We start from the raw sequence: 15,420 nt of genomic DNA on the forward strand, positions 1-15,420 counted from the left end.
CCACAGCAACTTGTGAGCAACTTGTATCAAATGGACTTTCCATTGCCAACACAATCCCATAGAGGGCTGGAAACCAGCAGCTGGAGGCCGAATCCCTACCACTGCACCACAACATTCACTGCTCTCCATGCTTACAAAACCAATGCATCCTACGTTACATAATGGTGCCTTGAAATAGAAAGAAGCAGACCTACATTACCATTGTAATAGAAAACTCTCACCTTTACATTCCCTGAATACTAAGTGGGGTGGAGTTGGTGTTTAATTAGGATGATATTTGGAGCTTCCCAAAGCCTCTCTGTCCTGCCTAATGGAGTAAAGAGGTCAGATCTGAAGGCTGACCTTTCCTCTGTTAACGTCAGTAGTGCCGAGCTCACAGGTAGCTTCAACACACCAAGTCTGAGGAGAAAATAACGCTGACAACATCTCCTAGGCAACCAGCTCTCCGTCTCTCGTTCTATTTCACACTCTCACAGTCTCTTCCTCTCATTGACTCTCTCCTTCCAGAGCTCAGCAAGTCACCGCCAATCCTTCCCCATCAAAGCACACACATACACTCGACTCCTGGTAAGTACCAGCAATCAGTCATTCTTTGTATTGTTTAAAAAAACGCAAACTGTTCTCTCTTGCACTACTGTCAGTTTGAGATAAATGATGTGTAATTTGCAATTCCGGAGCCAAGCAGGGGTTAGGACTAAAAAATGCACGATATTTCAATGAATGTATGTTATTTGGGCGATTTTGTTTATTTTTAAAAGAATGCAAATTGCGAATGAACACTCGGAATTGCGGTAGATATTCGTTCGCTTTCAAAAATGCACTCGGGTTTTTTTTTTCTCTCTCTCTGTGGCGTCCATCACTGCTCAGTGTGCTGTAAATTGCAGCACCATTGGGCAGAGAAGGGACCTGGGTTTTAACCCCCGCCAGACACCATTCAGGCAGAGCAGGAGATTTAACAACAGGGCGTTGAGTCCACCCCTCCTGCTCCAGCAGCCTCCGCCCATGTTACAGGAGACAATAGAGAAGCTGAAATGCAGAGCGCAGCTTGACTGTGATCAGAACCGAGGCTGCAGAATGCACTGGGGTTTGGGGACAGTGAGCTCATCGCATCTGACTCCCCATCCCCAATCAGTCCTCGTTACATTGGCCCTGCACCTGGGAATGCAGGGACCCCCATTTTTGCTTGCAAGGAGATTGAGGTTTCCGTTTGAGAATTACTGAACAAAACACCCAGCACTCCCAAAGTCAAGCATCCCCCCATTGTTTCACTGGAAGGATTTGCCCTGGCGCCCCCATTATTTTTGAGCAAGGGTCATTCGACCCGAAACACTAACTCTGGCTTCTCATCACACACGCTGCAAGACCTGCTGAGTTTTTCCAGCAATTCCTGCCTTCAATCTCCCTCCTGGCCGTCACGATGCGGTGGGTTTTATCTCGAATTCTACGCGAAAAAATGTTTATTTTCAATGGTAATTCTGGAAAGCCGTGGGTAACAACACTGTAAGATATGGGAAACATTTCACCCATGAACTGAACTGTGCACAAGGCAGGCTGGGGTTTTTTTTTATATACCTGAGCGATTCATTGCTTATCAAACAGCAACTTGCTTCGAAAAATAATCGACCTGCTTTGTTGTATTTAGTGAAAAACTTTACATATGTATTTGCATAGCTGTGATGTGAGCTCTGTAGAGAGAGCTGGACGAGCTGTGAGAAGAGCCTTTCCCGCGCACAAAGAGGGATGGTAGTGAGTCTTGTGCGTTTGGCGAATTGCTCGAATTATCTTCAAGGAGTGCGGACTCTCTGCTTTACAATCAACTTGCCAGTTCGCAGGGTGCTTGCATGATCCGAAGTGCTCTCCAGCAGGAGACAGATTGCAGGTACTGTCCCAGTGGCCTGCTGGAGATTATCAATCTGAGGTGCTCTCATGAACAATCTATACGTTAGCTCGCTGTCTCTCCTTGGATGCTGGCTAATCCGCTGTGATCTCTAGCATTTGTTACTTTCAGTACAGATCTGAGTGTATTTTTGTGAGTGCACGCCCTGAATTCTCAACCTTATGCCCATTCTCACAGTCACAGTCAAAACTATCCTGTTCAAGCACATTCCACCGATTTGCAGTACGTTTTTGTTTCATGCATCACTTTGTGTGAGCATTGAGATTGGAATCAGTGTGTATTATTGACTTGGGCTTTTCAGGGGGATATGCACATCGATTTGCAATCGATTATGATCGAGTGGATGTCCTTGTTTCGAACAATGCTATAAATACTCTCGATTGAGAAAACTGCATGTCGAAGCCTCCGTTTGTGCAATATTTATTAAGAAATTCTACTTTTGAAGGATTCACGGTGCAATTACCTTGCCAGGAATATCAGTACAAGAACACAATTTATGATTTTAAGTCAATAAATTATTTTTTTTTGCTGCGGTTCCTTCCGATGATACACGCGAGCCCTGGCTGCTACTATTTATCCAATTCCATATTTTCTAATGGAACATAGATATTGAGTGTTGGTAGATCACTCAGACTAACAGATAGCACAATGAAATTGGACAGGATTGACCTCATTGCATGCCCTCACTTTCCTGCAGGGGTCACTAAACAGTGATTGACTGTGAATCGCCCAAGGATAGCAAAGTCAATGATATTCTGTGCTACACTTTGTGAGATCAGCTCAGTTTAGGATCTTATCACCACACACAGACTGTTTGGCTTCCGATTCTGTTAACCAGAATAAGGGGAGTCCAAAACTAGAGGGCATGGGTCCGAGGTGAGAGGGGAAAGATTTAAAAGGGTCCTTAGGGACAATGTTTTCACACAGGAGGTGGTGCATGTAAGGAATGAGCTGCCAGAGGAAGTAGTGAAGGCTGGTACAATTACAGCATTTAAGAGGCATCTGGGTGGGTACATGATTAGGAAGGGTTTAGAGGGATATGAACCAAAACTATCAATGGGACTAGATAATTTTGGATATCTGGTCGGCCTGGAGGAGTTGTAGTGAACGGTCTATTTACATACTGTATAACACTATGAGTCTATATCCCCCATCTGTTTCCTTGCATTGTTCAGACCAGCTGAAACTCTCGACCATGCCTATCTTCCCACCAGGTGTGATATTCCCAATGCTTTCTGGGCTGGCCTTGAACATTTCATTCTGTTTGCATCCAAAATTGCTTTCTGTATCCGAAGTTCTGCCCGTCCGTTGCCTCACTACTCTGACTTACAATAGGCTCTGGTTCCACCAAAATCTTGGTTCAATCTCTTCAGGGTCCTCCCTACTCCTGTTGCCACCTGCAGCCTTGAAACCGTCCTATGACTCTGCATTCCTCCAATATCCATCGCCAACCTCTTTAGCTCATCACAGGGGCCATATCTTAAACTATCTAGACCTTCGAATTTGGTAGGCCCTGAGCAAATTTTCACACCTCTCTATCTCCCTCTCCTTTATAATCGTCCTGAACCTGTATGTTCAACTAAGGTTTTACTCCTCAGATGTAATGCCAAGTGTTTCTCTACCTTGGGATGTTCTCCCACACTGAAGTCACTATATGAATGCAAATGTTTGCGCTGCTGCTATTATTGCATGACTCATTATCACATGGGGCATCAAGCAACCAAAGGAGCTTTATGATGAATTATATTTAGAAGCTACTGGCTTTCCAATATACATCTGGCATTTGTAAGTTTAAAGAAAATCATGCCTGCGCTTTATTTTTGACTCTGTTAACTGACTGTCTTCACTAATCCTACCTCTCTCACCCACCTGGCACCACACCTCCTCAGACAGAAGGTATAAAGGAGGGGGGGCAAGTGGAACATAGGTACGGTCAGTACAATGGGAGGTTAAAGGTCAAAAGACAAAAGGAGTGGGAGTACATTGGTCGAGAGTAGGTGTTAATAATGGAACAAAGATAAACCACACCTGAAGACAAAATATTAAAAGAAAATACAAAAAGAGAGTTGGGGTAAAAATAATTTAAAACATCAAAATGGAGGCAACATTCATGGTCTGAGGTTGTTGAACTCAATGTTGAATCAGGTGAGGCCACTTTTGGAGTACTGTGTACAGTTCTGGTCACCCTGCTATAGGAAGGATATTATTAAATTGGACAGGGTTAAGACAACGTTTATCAAGATGTTGCCAGGACTGGAGGATTTTTTTTCACTGGAGCGTAGGAGGTTGAAGGGTGACCTTATAGAGGTGTAAAAAATCTTCAGGAGCATAGATAAGGTAAATAGCAAAGGTCTTTTTCCTAGGGTAGGGGAGTTCAAAATGAGAGAACATAATTTTAATATGAGAGGGGAAAGATTTAAAAGGGATCTGAGGGGCAACCTTTTCACACAGAACATGGTTTGTATATGGAATGAACTTCCCAAGAAAGTGGTAGATGCAGATACAGTTACAACATTTAAGATTAGCTACAGTGTGGAAACAGGCCCTTCAGCTCAACAAGTCCACACCGACCCTCCGAAGAGTAACCCACCCAGACCCATTCCCCGAGCCTACATATTAACCCTGACTAATGTACCTATCACTATGGGTAATTTAGCATGGCCAGTTCACCTGACCTGCACATTTTTGGACTGTGGGAGGAAACCAGAGCACCAAGAGGAAACTCACACAGACACGGGGAGAATGTGCAAACTCCACACAGACAGTCACCCGAGGCAGGAATCAAACCTGGGTCCCTGGCGCTGTGAGACAGCAGTGGTAGAAGGATTATGGGACAAATGCAGGCAAGTGAGACCAGTTTGGGAAACCTGGTCAACATGGACAAGTTGGGCTGAATGGTCTGTTTCCATGCTGTATGGCTCCAGGACTCTAAGTTACACAGATTAAAAAGTAGAATGATGACCCAGTTACATTCAGAAGGATATCAGAATGTGAAGGTGGCTCAGTTGATGGAGAAGCGAACAGTCACAGTTGATACTTCAATGATTTCAATGGAGCCAACATAATGAAGGAATTAGCTTTATGGTCCCATGTACTGACATGAGTGCAGTGAAAAGTTTACAATTCACCACTTACAGTGCCATCTTAGCTACCTGGGGATAATTCTTGAGTACAAATTCTTAGGCAAAAAAAGAAAATTAATAAATCCAGCATTACAAACCTTCAGATGTATAAAATCACAGTAATAAATTAGAAAGATAAAGTAAAAAGTTCAGAATGACAGTCCTTCCATGATAGTATAATTAAAAAATAAAGACATTTTTAAAAGTAATAGAGTGATCGAACCTGACTTCTTAATGCTGACTGCCTTGTCCGAGTTGAATTGTAAATTACATCAACTGGCCAGGGAATAAGATCAGCAATGATGGAACAACACTTGTTGCAACATATCTTACCCTTCCAGTGGGAATTACATGCATGGCCTGCAGGGGACAAAATGTATTAAATATAACATTCTAGAAATGCACTGGAAGGCCACAATCCTATAATCTAATATTCTAGAGAAAATATAAGACAACTGGAATATTGCAAGATGTCGGAACCCTAACTGAATACAGAATGTGACATGCTATCATGCAACAATACACCAGGAGGCTCGGAAACAATATATTCCAGAATATAACAGCAACTCACATTTGTATAGAAATCTTAACATTGTAAAGAGTCCTGAGATGCTTCACTAGAGGGTTATCAGACACAATTTGACACAGAGTCACCTGGTGAGATATAAGGGCATGTGACCAAAAGCTTGTTGAAGGAAGTAGATTTTTAGGAATGACTAAGGCAGGGAGGGAGAGATAAAGTGAGATTATGGTCTAGAATGTCGAGAGGCTGTCGAGTTGAAGGAGATTACAGATGTGAGAAGCATTGAGCTCACAGAAAAATTTAAACACAGGAATTGAGGTTTGTAAAATTGATGTCTTGCTTCATCAAGAGCTAATATAGGTCAGTGAGCACAGGTTGAATTGTAAGTTAACTATGGTGTGATATCAACAATTCCAACATTAAGAATGGAACAGAAGGATATGCAAAACTCTCATCCTAATTCAGTACTGCTAAACTCTTATACAAAGAGAAAAACTACTGCAGCCTTCAAAGGATTCAAGTGAGATACCTATGGCAAGATTCTAACTGCTGACAGAAAATTTATGGTAATGAGTTTAAAAGCATGCAATGAAAACTCTATGGCACGTTAACAGTGTGGTGACTGAAAATTAACTAGATGCAGGATAACAATGGGAGTGGGTATCATATAATACCCTGTGGAGAAGGTCAGCCATTCTCTCTAGCATACTTGGGGAACTTGTTTCTCATTAGTGTCTCTTGCCTGCATAAATTGGTGAGACAATATTCGCCCCTTTGTTGCTTGAGGCAATAGCTTCATAGCCATAAACTTCTATTGTCAGATCAAACAGAAACTAATTAGAAGAACGTATAAAGCAATGGAATTTTAAGAATCTCATGGTGCGGGGATTTGTCATGGTTGTGCTGTGATTGACTTCAGGCATTGCATGGCAAATGCTTTGCATTCAAGATTGCCATCCTATTGCTATCTTCTCAAGGTTTCCTCAGTCCAAATCCCATGTCACTTATGCATTGAACAAATAAGACAACTGTTTTGAAGACGAGTACAAGGACATCAACACAGTCATTTTTCCTTCTTATTTTAAAGGGCAGTTTATCTTGCTTTCAGTTCCATCAGCTTAATAAAAACCTTTCTGGTTTTGATCACTGATGCTAACCTGACTGACTAAGGTTATTCTGTACTCATACCTGGGACTGTCATTGCAAAACAATGGAATCTTGCTGCAGTCCTTGTAGTATTTGTGCTTCACTGCAGTGATTTTATTGTGGGGATAAAGAATTATTGCTTTCTCATGCAAAGCATATAAATTGATAGGGAATATGAGATGATTTTTACACGTTGCTTCTATCATTCGGTGGTGACTAGCTTCAGGCGATTGACCAGATAGAAAATCAAAACTGTATGCTTAATATATTTTCATCCAAACATTCTTAAAGATGCATTCTCATTACATGCTTTGAATTTAAAATGGGGGTGCATATTGGCTGGTGATTATGATTGGGGTTTAAAAATATAATAAAAGACTTCTTCCAGCCGCAATGGTTTTAATTGATGTGATTACGTATGTGCAATGTCAGTCCAATTCACACTGAAGTTAGTTTTGATGACCAAAACTATTCAAAACTTGGCATTAAATCGAAGTTGTGAAAGTGACCCTGTGAGATTGGGGGTGGCTTCTTTGTATCTGTCTGATATCTAATATGGAACCATCTATCACTGACATTGGGTGGAAATGCAAAGAGAGAGAGAGAGGTAGAGACGTAGACTTTACATTTATATTTTAGCTTTGACAACTTCAGAGTAGGCTGCCAGTGGTAATCCAAGGACCAGGTTACTTTCTGGAAATATTCGTTCAAATCCCATTCAATTCAATCAATAAATCTGGAATTGAAAGTTAGTTGCCCATGACAACGGGAAATGATGTTGTCAAACTAATTTACTATTGTCCTTTTAGGAGTAGAGTCAAGAGTGTAGTGCTGGAAAAGCACAGCAGGTCAGGCAGCATCCAAGGAACAGGAGAATTGATGTTTCGGGCATAAGCCCTTCATCAGGAATCCAGCATTTGCAGTCCTCACTTTCTACTGCTTTTAGGAGTAAACCTGCTGCCCTCACCTGGAATGGCCTACACGTGACTCCAAACCCACAGCAATGTGACTCTTTAACTATCCTGTGCTAATGGCCAAGCAAGTCACTCACTTTACGGGGAAATAAGGATGGTGATGCCCACATCCAATGACTGAAGGAAAAGAATATGGTCCCCTGTAAATAGAGTCATACCACACGGAAACAGACCCTTTGTTCCAACTCGTCTGCACCAAGCAGATATCCTAACTTGATCTAATCCCATTTGCTAGCATTTGGACCATATCCCTCTGAACCCTTCCTATTCAAATACCCATCCAATTGCCTTTTCAACCTCGTTTTACCAGCCTCCGCCAGTCCTTCTGGCAGCTCATTCCAAACATGCACCACCCTCTGTGTGAAAAAGTTACCCACTTTTTAAAATTTTTCCCAGTTTTCTATAAGTGGCCTCACCAATGTCCTGCACAGCCACAGCATGACATCCCAACTCCAATACTCAGTGTTCTGACCAATGAAGGCAAGCATGCCAAATGCCTTCTTCACCATCCTGTATACCCCCAGCAACTCCACTTTCAGGGAACTATGCACCTGCGCCCCTAGGTCTCTTTGCTCAGCAACACTCCCAAGGGCCCTATCATTAAGTGTATAAGTTCTTCCCTGATTTGCCTTACCAAAATGCAACACTTCACATTTATCGAAATTAAACTACATCTGCCACTCCTCAGCCCATTGGCCCATCCGATCAAGATTGTATTGTACTCTGTGATAATCTTTCTCACTGTCCAGCACCCCATCTATTTTGGTGTCATCTGCAAACTTAATAACTATGCCTCCCATATTCACAACCAAGTTATTTATATAAATGAAGCAAAGCAGTGGGCCCAGCTCTGATCTTTGTCACAGGCCTCCATCTGAAAAGCAAGCTCTGACACTACCCTCTGATATTTTACGAATGGTTTTTATTTGAAGTGTCACTCTGTGATGTCGGAAAATACTAAACTATTTATCTTAAAAAGCATCAAGAAATGGTCAAAATCATCTGGTCCAGCCTGCTGGAGCCCCAGTGCACTTTGAAATTTAGGTAAAATCACCAGAGTCTTACCAGACCTTATGGCTACTGTCTCATTAAAGAGACACAGCTGGTGGTGGTTTAGCCTGGGAGTCACCAGACTTTAGGGAAGAAGGTGAGAAGGAGAATCTTCTATGGAACCCTCTACTGGAATTGAACCCAACTGTTGGCGTCAGTCTGTGTTGCAAATTAGCTGTCCAGCCAACAAAGCAAACCAACCCTTGGATAGCAATGCTGACTTGTACGCAGAATCCTCCTCACATTGAGTTACGGCTCTCAGCCATGTCATAGCAAAGGTGCAGTCAGCAGAGGGGTTGGTGCTTACAGAAGTTAGAAACAAAAATCTAGATCAGCACACAATTCTGATGCATTTCTTTGTGTACTTGAGGCTCATGCTTTGTTTTGTAATGTTCTTTTCAGGTGCTTTGAGATCTTTCGTTATGTTAAACGTGCTCTATAAATATAAGGTGCAGTTTTTGATCCTTGCTGGCCAATGTGATATTGGAGAAAGTTCAAGGGCAAGTCGTCTACTCAGCCTTTTGGTCCTGAATTAAGCACATGAAACAGGAAGAGAAGAAGGAGAGGGAAGGAAAAGGGCAATAGGGAAAGATGAGTCCTTAATCGAATCTAGTAGATCTTCAGTGCCACAGTCCATCGCCTATGGGAAAGTGCTGACATAATTGAAAGAGGCTTAGAGGATTGAATTGATTTGAATGAAATTTGAAAAAATGCTTCCATTCTCATGCTAATAATCACTCCTTCTGGTCTCAACAGGGGTGGGGGTGGGGTGGAGTCCCCATTGGGATTCACCCAACTCCCACACCTGTTCATTGGAGGATCAGCCAACGTCCTACAGAAAATGCAAAGAAATAGTGAATGGCTCTGGATAACATTTCTCGAGAGTTTCAGCCAATCCAAAGGAGGAGAACTGCGGCAGTAATTCTGAACCCTATTTTTGTAAACCATCTCAATTTGACATTATTTAGAGGTCAGATGGTAAGACTTGGAAAACAGAGGGAGAGAGTTGGTTGGAGCATAAAAGTTTCCCTGCAGCCCAGGACAAAGACGCATTGCTGAGGCACGACTGGGAGGAGAGTGTAATTAGTGCAGAACAGATTTACATGGACAGTTTTCATTATTAGTGTTGATGTAGGAATTTATAATAGGAAAGTTCGCACACAACGTAACCAAAACATAAGGTTTCATAGACAGGCGGGATGAACAGATGTCAGGTTGTTAATATTCTAAATTATGAGACGTGTCTCAAATGACACAACAGCACTTCAGCTCAAGTATTGCTGTTTTTGTGAACTTGTTCTCAATACATAAATGTGTCACTGACCTAGATAACATTTAAAGGGAATGCAAATAGGTTATGATGTATAATGTCTAATGTGATTCTGTGCAAGTTTAAAATTTTCACATCTGTAATAATATTTGCTAAATCAGTAGTTGCTGTGATAAAATTTGAATTTAAGATGCATATGCTAAATTGAGAGAAATGGTGTTTAAGCAGTTGGACTCCAATTTGCATTATGTAACACCTCTAACAGAGAGAAAACAAACTCCTAGGGGCTCTCTGTAAGTTGGCATGATGAAAATGAACTAGATATGATGAGATCAGGGAAAATTTCAAAAACTCTGTTGAACAGATGTGGTTAAGGAGGTTTTTAAATGCAGAAAGAGTTGGAGCAGCCATCAAGTTTAGTGAGGGAGTTCTGCAGAGTAGAATTCAGATTTGAAGGCTTTACCCCAAAGAAAAACAGCCAAGGGCAGTACTCAGTGGCTCAGTGGTTAGCACTGCTGCCTCACAGTGCCAGGGACCTGGGTTTGATTCCATGACTGTCTGTTGGGAGTTTGCACCTTCTCCCCGTGTCTGTTTGGGTTTCCTCCCACAGTCCAAAGATGTGCAGGTTAGGTGAATTAGCCATGCTAAATTGCCCATAGTGTGCAGAGATGTGCAGGCTAGGTCGATTAGCAGTTATAAATGCAGCATAGTGGAGTGGATGCTCTTTGGAGGGTCGGTGTGGACTTGATGGGCCAAGTGACCTGTTTCCACACTGTCAGAATTCTGTTTTTCTATGATATTTATACGGGATTATAGAAATGGAGAAGGTTACAGGAGTATTGTGCAGCAAGTAGCAACTCACTCTCTTTATCTGCAGCTCCCCTTACCCCCACCCCCATTTCTGAAGCAGGGTTATACCTGAAAGAGCGACTTCCCCACCTGTCTGCCTTGCTGTCTTCTTCCAGCCTCATGCTTGTCTACTTTGGAATCCAGCATCTATAGTTTTTTTGTCTCTGACTGGTATTAGAAAGCTGTCAATCTTGACCTTAAACTCAATAATTGAGCATCTATCACACTCTCGGATAGAAAGTTCTGAAGATTCACAATCCTCTTAGTAAAAACCATCCACATATAAGCCCGGTCTGCCCGATGTCCCTTCATAGGGCACTCCTGGAAATGGTCACGAACCTTTGTTGCGGTCCCTCAATGGCAATAAAAGTCCGTGAACTAAAATCACAAGACTCCAGATTAGGTCTAACCAAGATTTAATCAAGATTAAGCAAGACTTTCCTCCTCCTGTATCAAATCATCTTGCAATAAAGGTTAAAGTAAAATTGCCTGCTGCACTTGTATGTTAGTCTTCAGTGGCTTAATGACAAGGACATGCAGGTCCCTTTGTACATTCAACTTTCTAACCTTTTACCATTTAAGAAATACACTGTACATTCCTTCTTCATACCAAGGTGGATATCTCACATTTTTTCCACATTACATTCCACCTTCCATGTTCTTGCCTACATTGTAAATATGTCTAAATCCTCTTGAAGCAACTGTATATCTTCATCACATTTCCACCTAGCTTTGTGCCATCCACAAATTTGGAAATTTTACATTTGGTCCTCACATCCAAATCACTGATGTATGTTGTGATCAACTGGGGCCCAAGTACAGATCCTGGCAGTACCCCACTAGCCATAGCTGGCCACTGTGAGAATGATCCATTCATGTCCACACTCTGTTTCCTGCCTGTGAGCCAATCCCTTTTCCATGCCAGTACATTACCTCCTCATCCAGGGTGCTTTAATGTTGCTAGCTGACTTTGTTGACTCAAAAAGTCTCAGACCACACAGAAGTTTAAATGTGAACAAACACTTTATTTCGATTAAGCAAGCGAGAGATCAATAGTCTATGGTCCAGGGTATCGATCTCTGGATAGACAAATGACAGATCTCTGATTTCTAGCAAAAAGGCAGCATATTTTATAACCCTTATGTGTGTAACTATTTCACAGGTTTCAGTTCCCACACAATGTAATGTTTCTACCTCTAGTTAAGTTCTCAGAATTCAAAAGTTGATAATCAATACATCTAGTCTTGTTCACATCAGTCAAAACAAAGCTATTGATTTAAATGTTTCTACTTCTGAAGCATTCTCATGCGTAAGAGTAGGTAAAGCAAGCCACTTAACAATGCTGTATTGATCAGCCTAATCATAGCACTGGGAAGAGGCATATACAGAAACGTTTCCAAGATTGTGCAGAGCCTGCTGCATTCTTGCAATTCATGTTCTCACAGTTATTGGGAGTACTGCTGCCATTTTGAAATTGTCAGGCAGATTATTATTGCAAAATAGAGACTTACAAAATGGAGACTTTTAACTGTTGATTCCTCAATACCTTATCAACTTCACCTGATGAAGGAGCAGCGCTCCGAAAGCTTGTGATTTCAAATAAATCTGTTGGACTATAACCTGGTGTCATGTGATTTTTAACTTTGTCCACCCCAGTCCAACAACGGCTCCTCTACATCATGTTTATGAATTCTGTTGGTCATATCCTTAAAAAACTCCCAACAGACTCATCAAACACAATTTTTCATTTGCAAGTCTATGCTGATCGTACCCAATCAGCTGATTGTTATCCAGCTGTCCATTTATCACATGTTTTGTAATAGATTCCAACAATTTTCCTGGTGCTGATGTAAATCTAATAGGTCTGTTGTTCCCATGTTTCTCTCTCTCTCTCTCTCTCTCTCTCTCTCTCTCTCTCCCTTCTTAAATAATGAGGTGTCATTCGCTTCCAAACTGTAGGGGCCATTCCAGCATTTTGGAAGATGATCACCAATGCATCTCCATAACTACCAGTACCTCTATCAACACTCTGAAAGTATTCAGACTAGTAGAACAATTTTGTACAGAGTGTATTGAGGTACGGGAAGACAGAGTAGGTCAGTGATGATGTGGGTTGATAGGTGCATGGACTTACTGCAGAATCATAGTATAAATGAAACCACAAAGCATAGAAGCTCTGAATAGGGAAGAAAATTTCCTTTACACTCCCATTGTGAGATCAGCAGGGAAGATTTCTTCCATGCACAACATGTAGTGAAGTTGCAAATGTGTTCTTTAGAAAGAAACTTACAATTTCAATGGATGCTGCATGTGGAGGAGATCTTCCCTGCTGATTGGGTATGAAACAGAATGTGTTATAATAGATCCATTATTTACCCAATGATATAAAAAAGTGTCTTGTGTCTTTGTTGCCAGGCAGATGGTATTTGAACTGATGTGATTGTGCTGGTTGGTATCAGTGGAGCTGCAGAGCAATGCCAGAATTTCTTGATGCTCTAAGTGGAGATTTCTTTCCCAGTTTGCTCCTCCTATAATCCCAGAAGATGCTAATTGATGCCGGATTACATTTCCAGCACTTCACCCAAGGGGGCTTTCTTCATGTTGAATATCAGCAGGCTGTTTTGCCTCAGAGGCATTCATGATAGAGGGAGGCCTTTCAGCCCACTGAAGTGCTGCTGTTTCAGGTTAAAGAAAATCCAACTGTCCCAATATTTTTAATTATGCATCGATAAAAATCGAACACAAATCTGGGACACCAGGAGATCTCATATTATAATGATCCCACCTTCAGCAACAATCCATGCATGCACACATTCCAGTCAGAAACTGAAACTAAGGCTAATTTTCTTCTTTTTGTTATTCAGGGAGAGTTTTCTCTTTAACTGGCACCAACTAACTCAGCACAACCCTCAGAGAGGACGGAAACCTTCTTGCTTTGTTCAATATAGCATCAAACCGGATTGAAATTGTGTAGGAAACCACTGCAGAAGTTATCATTTCTGACATGTTAATATGGGCTTTGTGAAAGCTGGTTGCTTGGGCTAGAAATTGCTTCATTCAAGAACACAAAAACAAAGGTCAATTAATCAACAGCGATATCAATTCATACCTAAAGCACATTGGAATCAGTTAATAACCAACAGGTGCCCGATTAAAGAAATAATTTATTTTAATAACTATTTTGATTGAATTTTCAATTCATCAAGATCACAATGACAGGGCTGGCAAATTGAGTTTTATTTCTTTCTGATGCAACTCCTTGCCAAAAATTAAACACTTTCCGGCTGTGACTGCAATTCCTGTTTGTTTGTGCCAGGCCCTTTTGTATGGCTGATCCTCAAATGAATTTCATCACAAAGCCTAGGGCTCCCAGTGAGGCTTGGCAATTACGTGGAGCACTGCTTAGGGAGCTGAGCTGCTGCACATCATGATTTTGCAACAATTTACATTAGGAGCACGAAAATCAGGGCAATGATGAGCCTGCAATTTCATGAACCCAAGCTCTGGAAACGCCACAGACTTCATGGAATCAAACTGATGCTTTAGCATTTCGAATGAGGTTGAAAATCCCAACTGCAGAGGAGACAGTGACCCACTGAGTGTCAGAACAATGGAACCAGAGGGAAATGGCATTCCTTCCACATTGTTCAACATAAACACATGGGCAGTGTGGCTTCAACACAGCGCACAGTGTAGAAGATCTTCATGTTGATGCATTCACTTTGGGTCCCTGAATTGGAAAGATCTGAAGGACACATGGGCAGTTGTGTTATGTGTAATATAGAGTTAAGAGTGTGTTGCTGGAAAAGCACAGCAGGTCAGGCAGCATCTGAGGAGCAGCAGAATCGACATTTTGGGCCGGAGCCCTTCATCAGGAATCTTCTCTTGCTCCTTGGATGCTGCCTGACCTGCTGTGTTTTACCAGCAATACACTCACGACTCTGATCTCCAGCGTCTGCAGACCTCACTTTCTCCCTTCTGTGTAATGTATACATTCTTCATCATGCTGTTAATTGATTGGGTAGGAAATTGAACATTGTAAACATACTGTTACTCCAATATTTCTGAAACAATTGCTTTTTTGATGCTAATCTGACATTACGTCTAATGACAACACGTGCATCGTGTTGACCTGTTCAGGTGTGAACGCTACGGCCTCTGTGTCCTATTATTCTACCACCTTGTTCCATTTTCTGTTACCTTGTTCCATTCGTCAATGCCACAGGAATGCGAGCAGAGGGAATAAGCTGTCCATTCTTCACTGTTGCTAATTTTAGTGGCATTAACTCTTTCACAAGTTGCACCAACTTGTGGCTTGATTTTTAAAGAGCTTAATGTTCTTCAGCAGCATGTTCTTCTTTCAGCTGGTATTACTGTGAAATATTGAAGATATCAGCATTTCTGGTCCTATATGCTAAACCTTTGTGGTTCCCTCAGTTTTCAGGTGACTTCTGACAGGGTTAATGAACCTCGGCTAAACAACACCACCCTAAATTCCTCAGCAAAGCAATTTAGCACCAGGGCAAGGAATGAACATAAAAAAACGATGAGGTCTGCAGGGAGAAAGTTACATGTAAACACTGAAATCA

General features: G+C 41.7%; 1 protein-coding gene across 1 annotated transcript in view; it reads left to right on the forward strand.

Moving 5' to 3' along the window:
- The first annotated feature begins 413 nt into the window (after positions 1-413).
- The window catches only part of caly (calcyon neuron-specific vesicular protein), a 47,917-nt gene continuing 32,910 nt past the window's right edge, over positions 414-15,420 (forward strand). The window contains exon 1 of the mRNA XM_043678876.1: positions 414-567. The gene's annotated coding sequence lies outside the window, so the exon portion shown is untranslated. The remainder of the gene's footprint in view (positions 568-15,420) is intronic.

This window comes from Chiloscyllium plagiosum, chromosome 38 (genome assembly GCF_004010195.1).
Source record: "Chiloscyllium plagiosum isolate BGI_BamShark_2017 chromosome 38, ASM401019v2, whole genome shotgun sequence".
NCBI classification, from domain to species: domain Eukaryota; kingdom Metazoa; phylum Chordata; class Chondrichthyes; order Orectolobiformes; family Hemiscylliidae; genus Chiloscyllium; species Chiloscyllium plagiosum.